The sequence below is a fragment of the Pongo abelii genome, chromosome 4 (assembly GCF_028885655.2).
Source record: "Pongo abelii isolate AG06213 chromosome 4, NHGRI_mPonAbe1-v2.0_pri, whole genome shotgun sequence".
Lineage (NCBI taxonomy): Eukaryota > Metazoa > Chordata > Mammalia > Primates > Hominidae > Pongo > Pongo abelii.
In genome coordinates, this window is record NC_071989.2 from 146860382 (window position 1) to 146877191 (window position 16810).

The following is a 16810-nucleotide window of genomic DNA, read 5'->3' on the forward strand; positions in this document are numbered from 1 at the left end:
GCTGCGATCGGGTATGTGTTTCCTGGGTTAGGGGAAGGACTCTGCCCTGTTGAGGGCTGTGAGGTTTTCTGAAGACTTGGCCTTTAGAGATACAAGGATCCTCCAGCCAGAGTCAGGCTCACTGTGTGAAACTGGAGTTCGTTATTTATGAGGACTGAGTATGGGTCTTCAAACAGGGTCTCGCTCTATCCACCCAGGCTGGAGTGCAGTAGCGTAATCACAGCTCACTGCAGCCTTGACGTCCCAGGCTCAAGTGATCCTCCCACCTCAGCCTCCTGAGTAGCTGGGACTATAGGCACGTGCCACCACACTGGGTTAATGTTTATAGAGACAGGGTTTTGCCATGTTGCCCAAGCTGGGGTTCTCTTCTTGATAATGGGCCTGTTCCTCTTCAGTCTGTTGGGCTGAAGCTTTACTTTGGTTAGCTAAAGCCAAGAAAGGCAAGAGTGAGGGCTGTGACATGTGTGGCCAGAGGCAGTGTTACTCTCCTGGCATCAAATGTTGGGCCAGTCCCGTCCCCCACCTCTACTCAGGGTTGGAAAATCCATGATCTTGGGAATCCCTGCCATGTACAGTTAGGGGAGGTAAGAAGTGGGCATAAGGGCTTTGGGGAAACAGTAACAATGCTGGGGCCAACTCACCCTCTCCCTCCCATTCCCCATGTCCCCAGCAACTTGAGGGCATCAAAGAAGCCTAGAAGAGGTAAAGGCCAGTTCTCAAGCCAAGAATCCTTCCAGGAAGAAATTCTTATTACTTGCCAGCTGGAACTGCCATCCTTGGCAGCTTCGTGGGACAAAGGATAGAGTGGGCAGAAGGCTGGCCTGGTGTCTAAAGTTCCCATCCAGGCCAAATCTATTCCCACTGTGTAGGAGGCCTGAGGTTCTAGGTTCTTTTGGCCCCAGTACCCTGAGGGACCACTCCCGCTGCTGGGGCAATCCCTGTGGGCACGTGAGCATTTGCCTACTCTGTGAGAGGCCTTGACCTGGCCACGACAGACACCATGGGAGGAATGTGGATTGTTGGTTGGGGAGACAGATATAAGACACAAATCACAACATGGCATTGTGTTATACAATATGGGCAAGAATGGAGCTCTTTGGGAGCACAGTGAAGGGCACCCAACCCACCCAGGGGTTTAGGAAAGGTGGAAAAATTGAGTTAGGAAGCACAAGCAGGAGTCAACCTGATTGACTTGGTTTGTGGGTGAGGCAGGGAGGACACTGGCTAAGTCTACTCAGCAGTGTGGATGAGATGGATTACTGAGTGGAAGCACTACCTCCAACCCCGATATCTAAGTCTTTTGTGAATTGGTCAGACTCCACCATTCACTGGGTGGATGGGTACAAGAGATTTGATGTACTGGAATTCCCAAGCCTTGGATCCTCTCCCAACTTCTGACCCCTAAAATCAGAGGGACAATGAGGTATCCCTTTGACGTGGTATGGTTATCAGGCCCTGAGTGAAGTGAAAGTCTAATCTGCTTCTGCCTCTTCTCCTTCCTCTAAGGGTCTCCCAGGTGGTTCTCAACCCACACTTCCTGGAGCCAGAGGAATTCCAATAAACCCCTGACATTGGCCCAATTCTTTCTTGTGCAGTCTAGCCTTCCCTGACCAACACTGTTGACCTCTGCCCTTTCCCATGGCACCAGACTCCTCAGCCTTGAGCAGGGGGAACAGGACACCTTCTCTAACAAGGGGCACATCCCTGTGAGCCTCCTGGCAAAATTGCCAGGTCCTGATGGGACAATATTTGTACTGGCACACCTCTTCCCAGCCCCACCTACCCCTCCCCATCTCACTCTAGGCTCAGGAACACAAGCCCATGCCTGTTACACATTCTTAAGAGTTTCTCACTCCAGACTCCCAAGAAATAAAACATGGCAAGAATAAAATATGAAAGAAGGAGCATTGAGACTCTCTTTCTTTAAAGCAGAGGGTCTTGTATGTTACAAGTGCACCAGAATGAGATTCCCAGGCCCCATGAACAGAGCAGGTGACTGATACCTTACATTTGGGTTAGGGTCCTGGAACTGGCCTTGATAACAAGGTCATTCTGATGCAGATGGCTTGTTGCTAGCTAATATTTATTTTATTTTATTTTTGAGACAGGGTTTCATTGTCACTCAGGCTGGAGTGCAGCGGTGCGATTATAGCCCATTGCAACCTTGAACTCCTGGGCTCAAAGTCTCCTCCAGCCTCCCAAGTAGCTGAGAATACAGATGCACTACAGGTGGCTAATTTTTTTAAAAAAATTTTAATTTATTTTTTGCGACAGAGTCTGGCTCTGTCGCCCAGGCTGGAGTGCAATGGCACGATCTCGGCTCACTGCAACCTCCACCTCCTGGGTTCAAGTGATTCTCCTGCCTCAGCCTCCCAAGTAGCTGGGATTACAGGCACCCACCACCACGCCTGGCTAATTTTTGTATTTTTAGTAGACATGGTTTCACCATGTTTGCCAGTCTGGTCTTGAACTCCTGACCTCAGGTGATCTGCCTGCCTTGGCCTCCCAAAGTGCTGGGATTACAGGCGTGAGCTACCACGCTCAGCCTTTAATTTTTTTTTTTTTTTTTTTTTTTTAAGAGATGGGAGGGCCATACTTTGTTGCCCAGGATGGTCTCGAACTCCTGAGCTGGAGTAGTCCCTCCCGTCTTGGCCTTTCAAGGTGCTGGGATTACAGGCGTGAGCCAACACATTTGGCTACTAGCTAATTTTTATTAGTCCATCACCAGGGTTTCTTTAGGTTCTGACAGTCCAAACTTAAGTTTCTTTTCATGGCTGAAATAGGGAATGGGGCAAAAAGCTGCTCCGTTTTACAGTCCTATAGTATAATGAATGTGTCGGCTGATATAAAATAAAAATATAAGAATAATAAGTGTTTATTTAAATTCCTACTCCTGCTAGGGAAACAGAAAACCAAGGGCACGAGGCAGTGCTGATAAGAGCTCTCATCATTATAAAGGTTAAGGTTGGAGAAGGGTCCCGGGGAGTGTTGAACAATTGATTGCTACCTGGGAACATTGTCTAGGGCCTCAGGAATGTGAGGAAGGACAGGGAGGATTAGGGTAGAAGGGAGTTGGGGGTGGGGGACTGGGCTAAGGACAAGGACAGGTTTTGATTCTGAAGTGAAAGAACCAGGTCCTAAAGACCCTTGACCCTTCCTCCTCCTACCTGAAAGGTACTCTTTTTGCTTGAATTTCAGGAATGTTCAGCCTCGTTCTCACCTGTTTTGAAAGATTCCAAGCACTCGGGAAGGCGGAGCTTGGCCCAGGATTTGCAGCACGCTGGAGTTTTCAGTGTGTTTCCTTCCACCTTCCCCCTATTCAGAACCGCCCCTATCCCCCAGGTATGGAACTGGAGCCAGGTAAGAGTACTATAGGGTCAAAGGTATTCCCTGCCAGTCCCCCTCCCTGCATCCATACTGTTTTCACTGTTTCAGGACACACTTAATGCAGTTGGAGAGGGGAAGCCATTGGGCAGAGCGATATCCCGGAGTCCTAAGGGAAATGAGGCCAAGTTTAAAGGAATAAGATGTCAAGCAAATAACATTTCAATATTTTACCCAGAAACCTTTGGGTGCTAATAAGATTTTTGCACCCAAATAGCAAATCTAACCCTCTACTTCAGTAATTTTTCTCTCAGTCTCCTTATCTCCGTTACTAGGACCTAGGAGACCCTCTGTGGCTAAGCTTACTTCAGATGACCTCTTAGGTCAGATCGATGGCCCAGCAACTCAGATGCAGTAAAATCTCATTTCCCTTTCCAGGGAGTTCTCTCCATCAAGCCCATTCTCCTTAGCACTTAGGGTTTTAAAAATTATTATTACAACTCTATTGAGGGCTGTGTATGGTGGCTCACACCTATAATTACTGCATTTTGGGAGGCCGAGGCTAGAGATTGCTTGAGCCCAGGAGTTCAAGACCAGCCTGGGCAACATAGGGAGATCCCATCTCTACAAAAAAATAAAATAAACCGGGCATGGTGGCCCATGCCTGTAGTTCCAGATGCTCGGGACACTGAGGTAGGAGGATTGCTTGAGCCTGGGACATCAAGGCTGCAGTGAGCTGAGATTGTGCCTCTTCACTCCAGCTTGGGCAGCAGAGCAAGACCTGGTTTCAAAAAAAATTTTTTTTAACTATTTTTGTATTTTTTAGGCCAGATGCGGTAGCTCATGATTGTAATCCCAGCACTTTGGGAGGCCGAGGCGGGTGGATCATCTGAGGTCAGGAGTTCAAGACCCGCCTGGCCAACATGGTGAAACCCGGTCTCTACAAAAATACAAAAATTAGCCAGGCACCATGGCAGGCACCTGTAGTCCCAGCTACCTGGGAGGCTGAAGCAGGAGAACCGCTTGAACCCGGGAGGCGGAGGTTGCAGTGAGCCGAGATTGCGCCACTGTACTCCAGCTTGGGCAACAAGAGTGAAACTCCATCTCAAAAAAAAAAAAAGAAAGAAAGGCAAGGAGGAAGCTTATCTGTGAAAAAGAAAAGCACTATCACAAGGAATATAGGCAGATGTACAGAACTGAAATTCGAATGGCGAGGATGGCAAGAAAAGCTGGCAACTTCTACGTACCTGCAGAACCCAAATTGGCATTTGTCATCAGGATCGGAGGCATCAATGGTGTGAGCCCAAAGGTCCGAAAGGTGTTGCAGCTTCTTTGCCTTTGTCAAACTTCAATGGAAACTTTGTGAAGCTCAACAGCCTTCAGTTAACATGCTGAGGATTGTAGACCCATATATTGCATGGGGATACCCACATCTGAAGTCAGTAAATGAACTAATTTACAAGTGTGGTTATGGCAAAATCAATAAGAAGCGAATTGCTTTGATACATAACACTTTGATTGCTTGATTAATTGGTAATATGGCATCATCTGCCTGGAGGATCTGATTCATGAGATCTACACTATTGGAAAATGCTTCAAAGAAGCAAATAACTACCTGTGGCCCTTCAAATTATCTTCTCCACGAGGCAGAATGAAGAAAAAGACCACCCATTTTGTAGAAGGTAGAGATGCTAGCAATAGGGAGGACCAGATCAACAGGCTTATTAGAAGAATGAACTAAGGTGTCTATCATGATTATTTTTCTAAGGTGGTCGGTTAATAAACAGTACCTACTCTTGGCCGGGCGTGGTGGCTCATGCCTGTAATCCCAGCACTTTGGGAGGCCGAGGCAGGTAGATCACAAGGTCAGGAGTTCGAGACCATCCTGCCTAACACGGTGAAACCCCGTCTCTACTAAAAATACAAAAAAATTAGCTGAGTGTGATGGTGGGCGCCTGTAGTCCCAGCTACTCGGGAGGCTGAGGCAGGAGAATGGCGTGAACCCGGGAGGCGGAGCTTGCAGTGAGCCGAGATCGCACCACTACACTCCAGCCTGGGTGACAGAGCGAGACTCCATCTCAAAAAAAAGACAAAATAAATAAATAAATAAATAAATAAATAAATAAATAAAACAGTACCTACTCTCAAATTGGAAAAAAAAAAACCACGCCCGGCCTCCTCCTTGCCTTTTGAAGCATCTTTTGGGCAAACTTCTTTCTCAGGTGCTTGATTTTCAGCTCTTCGAAATTCCTTTTCTTTTCTTTTCTTTTTTTTTTTTTTTTTTTTGAGACGGAGTTTCGCTCTTGTTGCCCAGGCTGGAGTGCAGTGGCGCAGTCTTGGCTCACTGCAACCTCTGCCTCCCGGGTTCAAGCGATTCTCCTGCCTCAGCCTCCCGAGTAGCTGGGATTACAGGCATGTGCCACCACGCCCAGCTGATTTTGTAATTTTAGTAGAGAGGGGTTTCTCCATATTGGTCAGGCTGCTCTCAAACTCCCAACTTCAGGTGATCCGCCCGCCTCAGCCTCCCAAAGTGTTGGGATTACAGGCGTGAGCCGCCACGCCCGGACTCCTTCGCTTTTTCTTAAGGGTTTCTGGCACAGCAGGAACCTTCTTCTTCTTCTCTTCTACACCTTTCATGATTCCAGCCGGCAAAAGAGGATAGAGTGTCTTATATATGGACTCATTCCATATGTCCTTGATTTGATCTGGCTTCCTTCACTTAGCATCACTGTTCAGGATTCACTGATGTTGCTGTGTGTACACTGCAAATAGTTCACTCCTTTTCATTGCCAAGTAGCATTCTGCTATATGGCTATGCCCCAGTTGTTCATCCTTTCCCCTGTGGAGGGACATCTGGGCTGGTTCCTTTGGTGCTATTACAGATAAAGCTGCTGTGATCATTGGAGCACAAGTCCTTGTGTGGATGTGTCCGCATTTACTCCAAAGTTTCCCCCCATCTGTTCTGGCTCCTTCTTCCCACCATATCCACATTTTTTCACATCCCTGGTGCTTAAAACAAGCACCCATCTTCTCCCACACTCACAGTCAAAGTCTCCTAAAAGATTTGCTTCCTTTAATCATTGCTCAAGTAAACAGAGCCAGCCCCTTTGTCTTTTTTTTTTTTTTTTTTTTTGAGACAGAGTCTTGCTCTGTCACCAGGCTGGAGTGCAGTGGCAGGATCTTGGGTCACTGCAACCTCTGCCTCCCGGGTTCAAGCGATTCTTGTGCCTCAGCCTCCCAAGTAGCTGGGATACCAGGCATGTGCCACCACACCCAGCTAATTTTTGTATTTTTAGTAGAGACAGGGTTCCCCATTTTGGCCAGGCTGTTCTTGAACTCCTGACCTCATGATCCACCTGCCTCGGCCTCCCAAAGTGCTGGGATTATAGGCGTGAGCCACCGCCCCGGCCCCTTGGTCATTTTTATTGCTCTACTGCAAGCTCTCTCCTATTTGTTTCTATCTTTTTTTTTTTTTTTGAGACAGAATCTCACTCTGTCGCCCAGGCTGGAGTGCAATGGCGCCATCTTGGCTCTCTGCAACTGCCACCTCCTGGGTTCAAGCAGTTCTTCTGCCTCAGCCTCCCGAGTAGCTGGGACTACAGCCGCATGCCACCGCACCTGGCTAATTTTTGTACTTTTAGTAGAAGTCTCGAACTCCTGACCTCAAGTGATCTGCCTGTCCCGGCCTCCCAAAGTGCTGGGATTACATGCATGAGCCACCACGCTCGGCCCCATTTGTTTCTATCTTTCTGGTAATGAGGTGTCTGGGCTAAGTAAGGTAGATTGTCATTATTTAGTCAGCTCGGCAAATGGACAAAAGTCCACGGTGATAGTTTTCTAAAGAGGAGAGGTGCCTGGGAGAGGGTGAGCCTGGGATTGATCAGATACTCCTATCTCAAAAACAGGAAGAGGCTAAGGGTCAGGTGATGTGGGACGCTGCCCCTGGGGGACTAGTCCCGAGAGGTTATCTGTACACTTTGCCTTTATCACCATCTCCTGTGGGCAGTTCCTGATGGGTTTTCTGGAACATGGGCCGCATTCACCCACTGGTTGTCACAGACTCTAATCTACCACATTTTCACCTCTCGGACTGGGGTTAGTACTGTAACTAAAACTTCTCTTTCCTCTTTGGACATCAGGAGTGTGGGGCTATGGAGCCACCAGAGGACAGAAGGACAGCGGAGGCTGGAACACAGGTCTGGGTCTGTGCTCGAAACTCTGATAAACTGACACTTGCTGATGACCTGGCATGTGTGGTAGCTATCTTTCACAGTTATTCTTTCCAGACAGACAATAACAAGTATCAGTGAGGATGTGAACAAACCGGAACCCTCACATATTGCTGGTGGGGATGTAAAAAGATGCAGCCACTTTGGAAAATGGTTTAGTTATTTCTTATAAAGTTAAACATACACTTACCATATGACCCAGCAATTCCACTCCTGGGTATCTACCTAACAGAAATAAAAATATGTTCATGCAAAGACTTGCATGCAAATGTTCATAGCAGCATTATTCATAATAGCCGGAATGGAAACAATCCAAGTGTCTATTCAACCAGTGCATAGATAAGCAAAATGTGGTGTATCCAAACGATGAAATAGACCTCAGCAACAAAAAGGAACAAAATACAGATGTGTGCCGCAACATGCGTAAACCTCAAAACATTTTGATAAAGAAGTTAGGTGTATGACTGAGTTTATATGAAGTGTTCAGAAAAGGCAAAAGTCTTATAGAGACAGAGAGCAGATTAGTAGTTGTCTGGGGCTGGGTGTAAGAGAGTTATTGACGGCCAATGAGTTTGCTATTTGGGGGATCATGGAGATATTCTAAAACTGGATTGTTATGTTTGAACAATTGTTTACATTACTGAAAGTTATTGAATTATACACAAAGATGGGTGAAATTTATGATATGTAAATTATAACTTAGGAAGAATTTTTTTTTTTTTGAGACAGAATTTTTGCTGTGTCACCCAGGCTGGAGTGCAGTGGTACGATCTTGGCTTACTGCAACCTCCACCTCCCGGGTTCAAGCGATTCTCCTACCTCAGCCTCCCGAGTAGTTGGGACAATAGGCATGTGCCACCACGCCGGGCTAATTTTTGTATTTTTAGTAGAGACGGGGTTTTGCCATGTTGCCCAGGCTGGTCTCAAACTCCTGACCTCAACTGATCTGCCTGCCACGGCCTCCCAAAGTGCTGGGATTACAGGTGTGAACCACCACGCCCAGCTGGAATATTTAAAACATTATCCTTGCTTGCTGGGCGAGGTGGCTCACGTCTGTAATCCTAGCACTTTGGGAGATGGAGGTGGGCAGATCACCGAGGTCAAGAGTTCAAGACCAGCCTGGCCAACATGGCGAAACCCCATCTCTACTAAAAATACAAAAATTAGCCAGGCATGGTGACGGGCGCCTGTAACCCCAGCTACTTGGGAGGCTGAGGTGGGAGAATCACTTGAACCCAGGAGGTGGAGGTTACAGTGAGCTGAGATTGCGCCACTGCACTCCAGCTTGGGAGACAGAGTGAGACTCCTTCTCAACAAACAAATGAAACAAAAACAAAAGAACAGGCTGCCCACCTGGGCCAGACTGGCTCCTCAACTGCCAGATAAATCTAGAAGTCACCATTTCCACAGAACCAGCAGTGGGTGCCGTACTCAGAGAAAACCAACTCAGCCTCCCAGGAAGCTCATTCCTCCTCAGAACCAACTTCACTTCCTAACCTTTTCAGATCCAGTGACCAGAAGACTGAGAACCAAACTAGGCCTCATTTGTTGAACAAATTAACAGAGCACCTATGGTGGGAGAGTTGGTTCTGAGGATTTGGAGGGGCTCTGGGAGAAGGAGAAACTCAACCACCCCAGCCTTGCCAACCACCTTTGAATCTCATTAGAACCAGCTTTGAATTCCCTGAAACTGTCTTCTCACAAACAGTGCATCCCCTCCAGCTGCCTTATTAGAACCAATTTTCAGTCACCTCAACACCAACTGTCCATCTGAAACTATCATCTCAGAACCACCCATTTAATAGTCTCAGATCCACCTGACTGGGTCCATTTGTAAGCCTTCACTGGTCAGCTATGGCAGTGTTCTCAATCTTCTGTTAATGATACTAACACAATTTCTATTGCCCTCAAGTCCCCATAAAACAGGGACTCTCCAGTGGTGACTGCTTCCAGTCGCATTACAGCAGCCTCAGAACCAATTTTGTCACCAGATTTGTGATGACTCCCCTGCATTGTCTCCTCAGAATCATCGTTCATTCTCTTCAGAGCCAGATTTCATTTTTGACTAATCAAATTGTCAAGGTCCTTACAACATTCTCTTCAGAAGTATCTTGGTTCTGGCCGGGTGCAGTGGCTCACACCTGTAATCCCAGCACTTTGGGAGGCCGAAGTGGGCGGATCACGAGGTCAGGAGATCGAGACCATCCTGGCTAACATGGTAAAACCCCATCTCTACAAAAATACAGAAAATTAGCCGGGCGTGGTGGCGGGTGCCTGTAGTCCCAGCTACTCGGGAGGCTGAGGCAGGAGAATGGCGTGAACCCGGGAGGCGGAGCTTGCAGTGAGCCGAGATCGCGCCACTGCACTCCAGCCTGGGCGACAGAGCGAGACTCCATCTAAAAAAAAAATCAAGAATTATCTTGGTTCTACTCGGAAACATTTTTTCCATCTCCTCAGGTCCAGCTGTCAGCCTTCGTAAAGCAAGTCTTTAGGTTATTCATCCACGGGCTTCAGTTTCCCCATCTACTTCATGCGGGAAATAATGTTTATTTTTTTTTCTTCTTTGAAAAGGTGATGTTGGCCGGGCGCAGTGGCTCATGCCTGTAATCTCAGCACTTTGGGAGGCCGAGGCAGGTGGACTGCTTGAGCCCAGGAGTTCGAGACCAGCCTGGGCAACATGGTGAAACCCCATCTCTACAAAAAATACAAAAATTAGAGGAGTATGATGGCGCATCTGTTGTCCCAGCTACTTGGGAGGCTGAGGTGGGAGAACTGCTCGATCTTGGGATGTGGAGGTTGCAGTGAGCCGAGATCTCATCACCGTACTCCAGCCTGGCTGAAAGAGCAATACCCTGTCTCAAAAATAAATAAATAAATAAATAAAAAACAGAACAAAAAAACAAAGAGTAATGTGAATTTTTTTCTTATTATGAGATATATATTCATTGTGAAAAATATAAAAGCATACCTTTTTCGCACATGTTGAAAGAAGAGAAAGCCTTTGACACATGAAACTCACATGCTGATGGAGGGAGAATGAATTGGGCCCAGTTTTCCTGAGGGCTACAAGCACGTACTCAGAGCCTTATAAAAGTTCATGCCACCTGGGAGGTGGAGGTTGCAGTGAGCCGAGGTCTAGCCACTGCACTCCAGCCTGGAGACAGAGCAAGACTCCGTCTCAAAAAAAAAAAGTTCATGCCTTCTTTCCTAGCAATTCTGCCACGACTGCTTTTAATCACAGTATTATGTGTAATGGAGAAAAATGGCAACAGCATACATGTCTGACGGGTGTTGGCTGAAATAAACTGTTATATCATATGATGAATTACTAGGCAGTCATTATAAATCATGTTATAAAATAACTATTGACCTGAAAATGCTCACAATATAATACTAAGGAATGAAAGTAAGATATAAAACTTTACATGGTACGATTCCAATTTTATAAAATACATGCACATATAACATCATTATACATCAAATGCTAGTGGTTGTCATTCTAGGTAGTGTAACTTTTCTTTTTTTTTCTTATTTCCTTCCTTCCTTCCTTTTTTTTTTTTTTTTGAGACAGGGTCTCGCTCTGTCACCCAGGCTGGAGTGCAGTGGCGTGATCTTGGCTCACTGCAACCTCCGCCTCCTGGGTTCACGCCATTCCCGAGTAGCTGGGACTACAGGCACCCGCCACCACGCCCGGCTAATTTTTTATATTTTTGGTAGAGATGGGGTTTCACCGTGTTAGCCAGGATGGTGTTGATCTCCTGTCCTCATGATCCACCCTCTTCGGCCTCCCAAAGGGCTGGGATTACAGGCGTGAGCCACCGTGCCCGGTCTCTTTCTTTTTCTTTTCTCTCTTTTTTTTTTTTTTTTTTTTTGAGACGGAGTTTTGCTCTTGCCCGCGCTGGAGTGCAGTGGCGCAATCTCGGCTCACCACAACCTCCGCCTCACGGATTCAAGCGATTCTCCTGCCTCAGCCTCCCGAGTAGCTGGGATTTCAGGCATGCGCTACTACATCTGGCTAATTTTATATTTTTAGTAGAGACAGGGTTTCTCCATATTGGTCAGGCTGGTCTCAAACTCCCGACCTCAGGTGATCCTTCCTCCTTGGCCTCCCAAAGTGCTGGGATTACAGGTGTGAGCCACCGTGCCCGGCCTAACTTTTATTTTCTATACTTTTCTGTGTTTTCCAAATGAGCTGATTTTTGTTGTTGTTGTTGTTTGTTTCTGAGACGGAGTCTTGCTCTGTCGCCCAGGCTAGAGTGCAGTGGCACGATCTTGGCTCACTACAACCTCCACCTCCCGAGTTAAAGCGATTCTCCTGCCTCAGCCTCCTGAGTAGCTAGTGCTGTGCCACCACGCCTGGCTAATTTTTGTATTTTTAGTAGAGATGGGGTTTCGTCATGTTAGCCAGGCTGGTCTTGAACTCCTGACCTCAGGTGATCTGCCCTCCTCGGCCTCCCAAAGTGCTGGGATTACAGGTGTGAGCCACTGTGGCTGGTGAGCAGATGTTTTTATCATTGGAAGAAAACCGTTCTATTTAAGAAAGCAAAAGAAAAAGACTAGATAAGCAAGTAAATATTTTCTAGAATCTGGTTTATTATAAAGGTCCTCTGATGGACTATTTTCTTGCATTGCAGGAGTATGCCCCTTTGATAATAAGCTGTTAAAGACTGGTAAAAAATAAAGATGGGTCCAGGTGGAATGGCTGATACCTGTAATCCCAGCACTTTGGGAGGCTGAGGCAGAAGGATGGTTTGAGACCAAAAGTTCAAGACCAGCCTGGGCAACACAGAGAGACCCTGTCTCTACAAAAAGTACAAAAAATTAGCTGGGTGTGGTGGCACACACCTGTAGTCCCAGCTACTCGGGAGGCTGAGGTCAGAGGATCGCCTGAGCCCAGGAGTTTGAGGCTGCAGTGAGCTATGATCTTCACTGCACTGCAGCCTGGGCAACTAAGCGAAACCTGGCCTCAAAACAAAACAAAAGAAAACAGGCCTGGCACGGTGGCTGATGCCTGTAATCCCAGCACTTTGGGAGGCCGAGGCGGGTGGATCACTTGAGGTCAGGAGTTCAAGACCAGCCTGGCCAACGTGGTGAAACCCCATCTCTACTAAAAAAAAATACAAAAATTAGCCAGGCATGGTGGCAGGTGCCTGTAATCCCAGCTACTCAGGAGACAGAGGCATGAGAATTGCTTGAACCGGGGAGGCGGAGGTTGCAATAAGCTGAGATCGCACCACTGCACTCCAGCCTGGGTGACAGAGCGAGACTCTGTCTCAAACAAAACAAACAAACAAACAAAGATGGGAAAGATTTCCTAGGGTCTCAGGCCTCTAGGCTTTTGCTGAGCGGATGCAAGTTGTTTAACATTCCCCGTAAGTGGATGGTCTGTCTGTTAGAGGCTGGCGGGATAGAAGCACCAGACAACTGCTGTTGGCTTCTAAATTTGGGGGCTGCAGGTTTTTTAAAAACCAGAAAGTGTTATTTTATTAGTTCACCAAGCTCCCTCAACTATTTCTTAGAGAACTCGTGAGATCTCGCCCCCATCACTGAATTCTCTTTCCATCTTCATTCCCCATATACAACTCACACAAAGCACTAGGCTCAAAGCCTTTCTCTTAAATTTCTTTCTTTTGCTTATTACTGAATTGGTGTTAGCCAGGTGTTCCTGTTGGTTATTCTTGGGTCAGACTTTGTTTTTATTGTTCTACAATTTTGTAGGCACCCCTTAGAAAGAAGAGCTCAAGTCTGGGTGACTCTCTTGGGGTCATCCTCAGTACTAGTTCATCCAGAGTCTATGTGGCTCCTTTGCTCTATCATGAATAGGTCAAAATTTATCCAAAATGTATTATCAAATATCTACTTTATGTCAGGCCCTGAGCACATACAGATAAACAGGATAGAGTCTGGGGCAGCACCACATTGCGTGCAGAAAGATTCAGAAAGAAATAATTACCATAGTGTGATATATGAGAGGTGTGTACAGAGCAGGGAGTGACTAGTTCTGTCAAGGAGGAGAGATGGAGGAATGGGGTGTAGAAGGAAGACCAGGAGTTCACAGGAGGACATGCAGACAAGGGAACAGCAAGTGCAAAGCCAGGGAGGTGTGTTCAGGAGCCAGCAAATTAATGGTGGGGCAGCAGGAAGCACGGAGGGGAGAGGCAGGGAATGTGGCTGGAAAGGCAGGTTGGGGCCAGATTTGGAAGGCGCTCAGTGACAGTCCAAGGGGTTGTACTTTTCCTGAAGGCAACAGGGACTGAGACGGCATTAGTGTGTTGGCACGCCACTACTTTTGATCGTGTTTCTGGGTGTCTGAAAAGCTACACTGCTTCCTGTCTCCTCAGGAGAGTCCTCTACTTCTGATGTAGCAATAATAACAATAATTTAGATGGATCACTTCGGGTTGTATGCATGCTTTTTAATTTCAGCTTTCAATAAGGTCTGGGCTACCTGAAACTCAACTATTCAATCTTTTCTTTTTTTTCTTTTTTGAGACAGAGTCTCGCTCTGTCACCCAGGCTGGAGTGCAGTGGCGTGATCTCGGCTCACTGCAAGCTCTGCCTTCCAGGTTCACGCCATTCTCTCGCCTCAGCCTCCCAAGTAGCTGGGACTACAGGCGCCCACCACCACGCCCGGTTAATTTTTTGTATTTTTAGTAGAGACGGGGTTTCACCATGTTAGCCAGGATGGTCTCGATCTCCTGATCTCGTGATCCGCCCACCTCGGCCTCCCAAAGTGCTGGGATTATAGGCGTGAGCCACTGCGCCCTGCCCACATATATATAAATTCTAAAAATAAATTCTAAATATCAATTTTGTGGCTAGATCAAGCTTCATAATTTTTATTGTAGAAAATCTTAAATATCCTCAAAAGTAGGGGGAAATGATGTAATAACCTCCCTGCATCTATCAACCAGTTCAACAATGATCAATTCACAGCAGTCTTGTTTCTTCTATAACACCCTCTTCCCTACCCTCACCCCCACACACTGGATTATTTTGAAGCAAATCCCAGACATTATATAATTTCATCTGTAAATACTTCAGTGTATATCTTCATAAGTATTTTTAAGTTCTTTTGCTGGAATCAGAACCCAAAAAAGACCACACTTTGCATTTGGTCGATGTCTTTAAAGTTTCTTTTCAGCCACAATAGTTCCTTTTGCTATCTATTTGTTGAAGAAAACAGGTTATTTGTCTTGAAGAAAACAGGTTATTTGTCCTGAAGAATTTCCCACTTTTTGAATTGTACACATTGCCTTGTTTCCCCCCTTGTAATTCTGTTCAATATGTCCTTTTATCCCATCAATTTCACATAAACTGGTTGTTACACCCAGAGGCTGGATGCAACTCGGATTCACTTTTTAGGTGATGCTATACACTTGGTATTGCAACATAACAAGAAGCACATAATTTTTAGGGTTTTATTTTTTTTCTCTCTCTCTAGTTTCCTATATGGGATTTCTAAATGGTGAAATATAATTCACATAACATAAAATTCTCCATTTAAAGTGTACAGGCTGGGCGCGCTGGCTCAAGCCTGTAATCCCAGCACTATGGGAGGCCTAGGCGGGTGGATCACGACGTCAGGAGATCGAGACCATCCTGGCTAACACAGTGAAACCCCATCCATACTAAAAATACAAAAATTAGCCAGGCTTGGTGGTGGGCGCCTGTGGTCCCAGCTACAGGAGAATGGTGTGAACCCGGGAGGCAGAGCTTGCAGTGAGCCGAGACCGCACCACTGCACTCCAGCCTGGGCGACAGAGTGAGACTCCATCTCAAAAAAATAAATAAATAAATAAATAAAAAATAAAGTGTACAATTCAATGAATTTTAGTATATTTGTAGTGTTGCACAACCATTGCCACTAATTCCAGAACATTACAAGTATCCCCAAAATAAACCCTGTACCTGTTAGCAGACAGTCTCTATTCCTTACCACCCCCCTACCCCCAAATCACTGACAACTACTAATCTACTTTCTGTCTCTACCAGTTTGCCTGTTCTGGATATTTCATATACATAGAATTAAGTAATATATGGCCTTTTGTGTCTGGCTCCGTTCACTGAACAACATGTTTTCAAGGTTCATCCATTTTGTAGCATGTCTCAGTACTTCACTCCTCTTTATATCTGAATCATATTCCATTATATGGACATACCACATTTTATTTATCCATTCATCAGTTGATGGAAATTTGGATTGTTTCCATTTTTTAGCTATTTGAATAATACTTGTTGCTGTGAACATTATGTACAGGTTTCTGTACAAACATATGTTTTCAGTTCTCTTGGGTAGTTCTCTTTTTGTGTGCGTGATGTTAAAATGAATTAATCAGCCAGGTGCCTGTAGTCCCAGCTAATCAAGAGGCTAAGGCAGGAAGATCCTTTGAGCCCAGGAGTTTGAGGCTATAGTGAGCTATGATTGCACCTGTGAATAGCCACTGCACTCCAGCCTAAGCAACATAGGAGATCCTGTCTCTGAAAAAAACCCAGATTGATTGATGGGTCCAAGTATCATTGGCATTACAAAGTTTCTCTATACCTTTCATGCAATGGTTACAGAAATCTCTGATGATTAATGATCCTTATCTAAATCTATTATCTCATTGGGGTTAAAAGGGTGATTTTATTTATTTTTTTGTTTTTCTATTTTTTTGAGATGGAGTTTCACTCTTGTCACCCAGACTGAGTACAATGATGTGATCTCAGCTCACTGCAACCGCCACCTCCTAGGTTCAAGCGATTCTCCTGCTTTAGCCTCCTGAGTAGCTGGGACTACAGGTGCACGCCATGATAACCGGCTAATTTTTGTATTTTGGTAGAGATGGGGTTTCACCATGTTGGCCAGGCTAGTCTCGAACTTCTGACCTCAAGTGATCTGCTCGCCTTGGCCTCCCAATGTGCTGGGTTTACAGGCATGAGTCAATGCACTCGGCCAAAGGGTGATTTTATAATTCTATCATTCCGTTTGCATTTGTTAGCCAGAATTTTTCTAGACTAAATCATAATTGTAAAGAAAGCACAATAAATACTCAAGTCTCTTCTTTCATTTGTCAGATGACAATATTTTGTACTTTCCTGTATGGAACCCCAAAGACATTCTGAATGTCAGTTGGGCGCAGTGGCTGACGCATGTAATCCCAGCACTTTGGGAGGCTGAGGCGGGCGGATCACGAGGTCAGGAGATCGAGACCATCCCGGCTAACATGGTGAAAACCCGTCTCTACTAAAAATACAAAAAATTAGCTGAGCATG

The 16810-nt window shown here is 46.0% G+C and overlaps 1 pseudogene; it reads left to right on the forward strand.

The window, feature by feature from the left end:
* The first annotated feature begins 4200 nt into the window (after positions 1-4200).
* LOC103890729 (large ribosomal subunit protein uL30-like) lies at positions 4201-5127 on the forward strand (annotated as a pseudogene).
* Positions 5128-16810: the final 11683 nt, after the last annotated feature.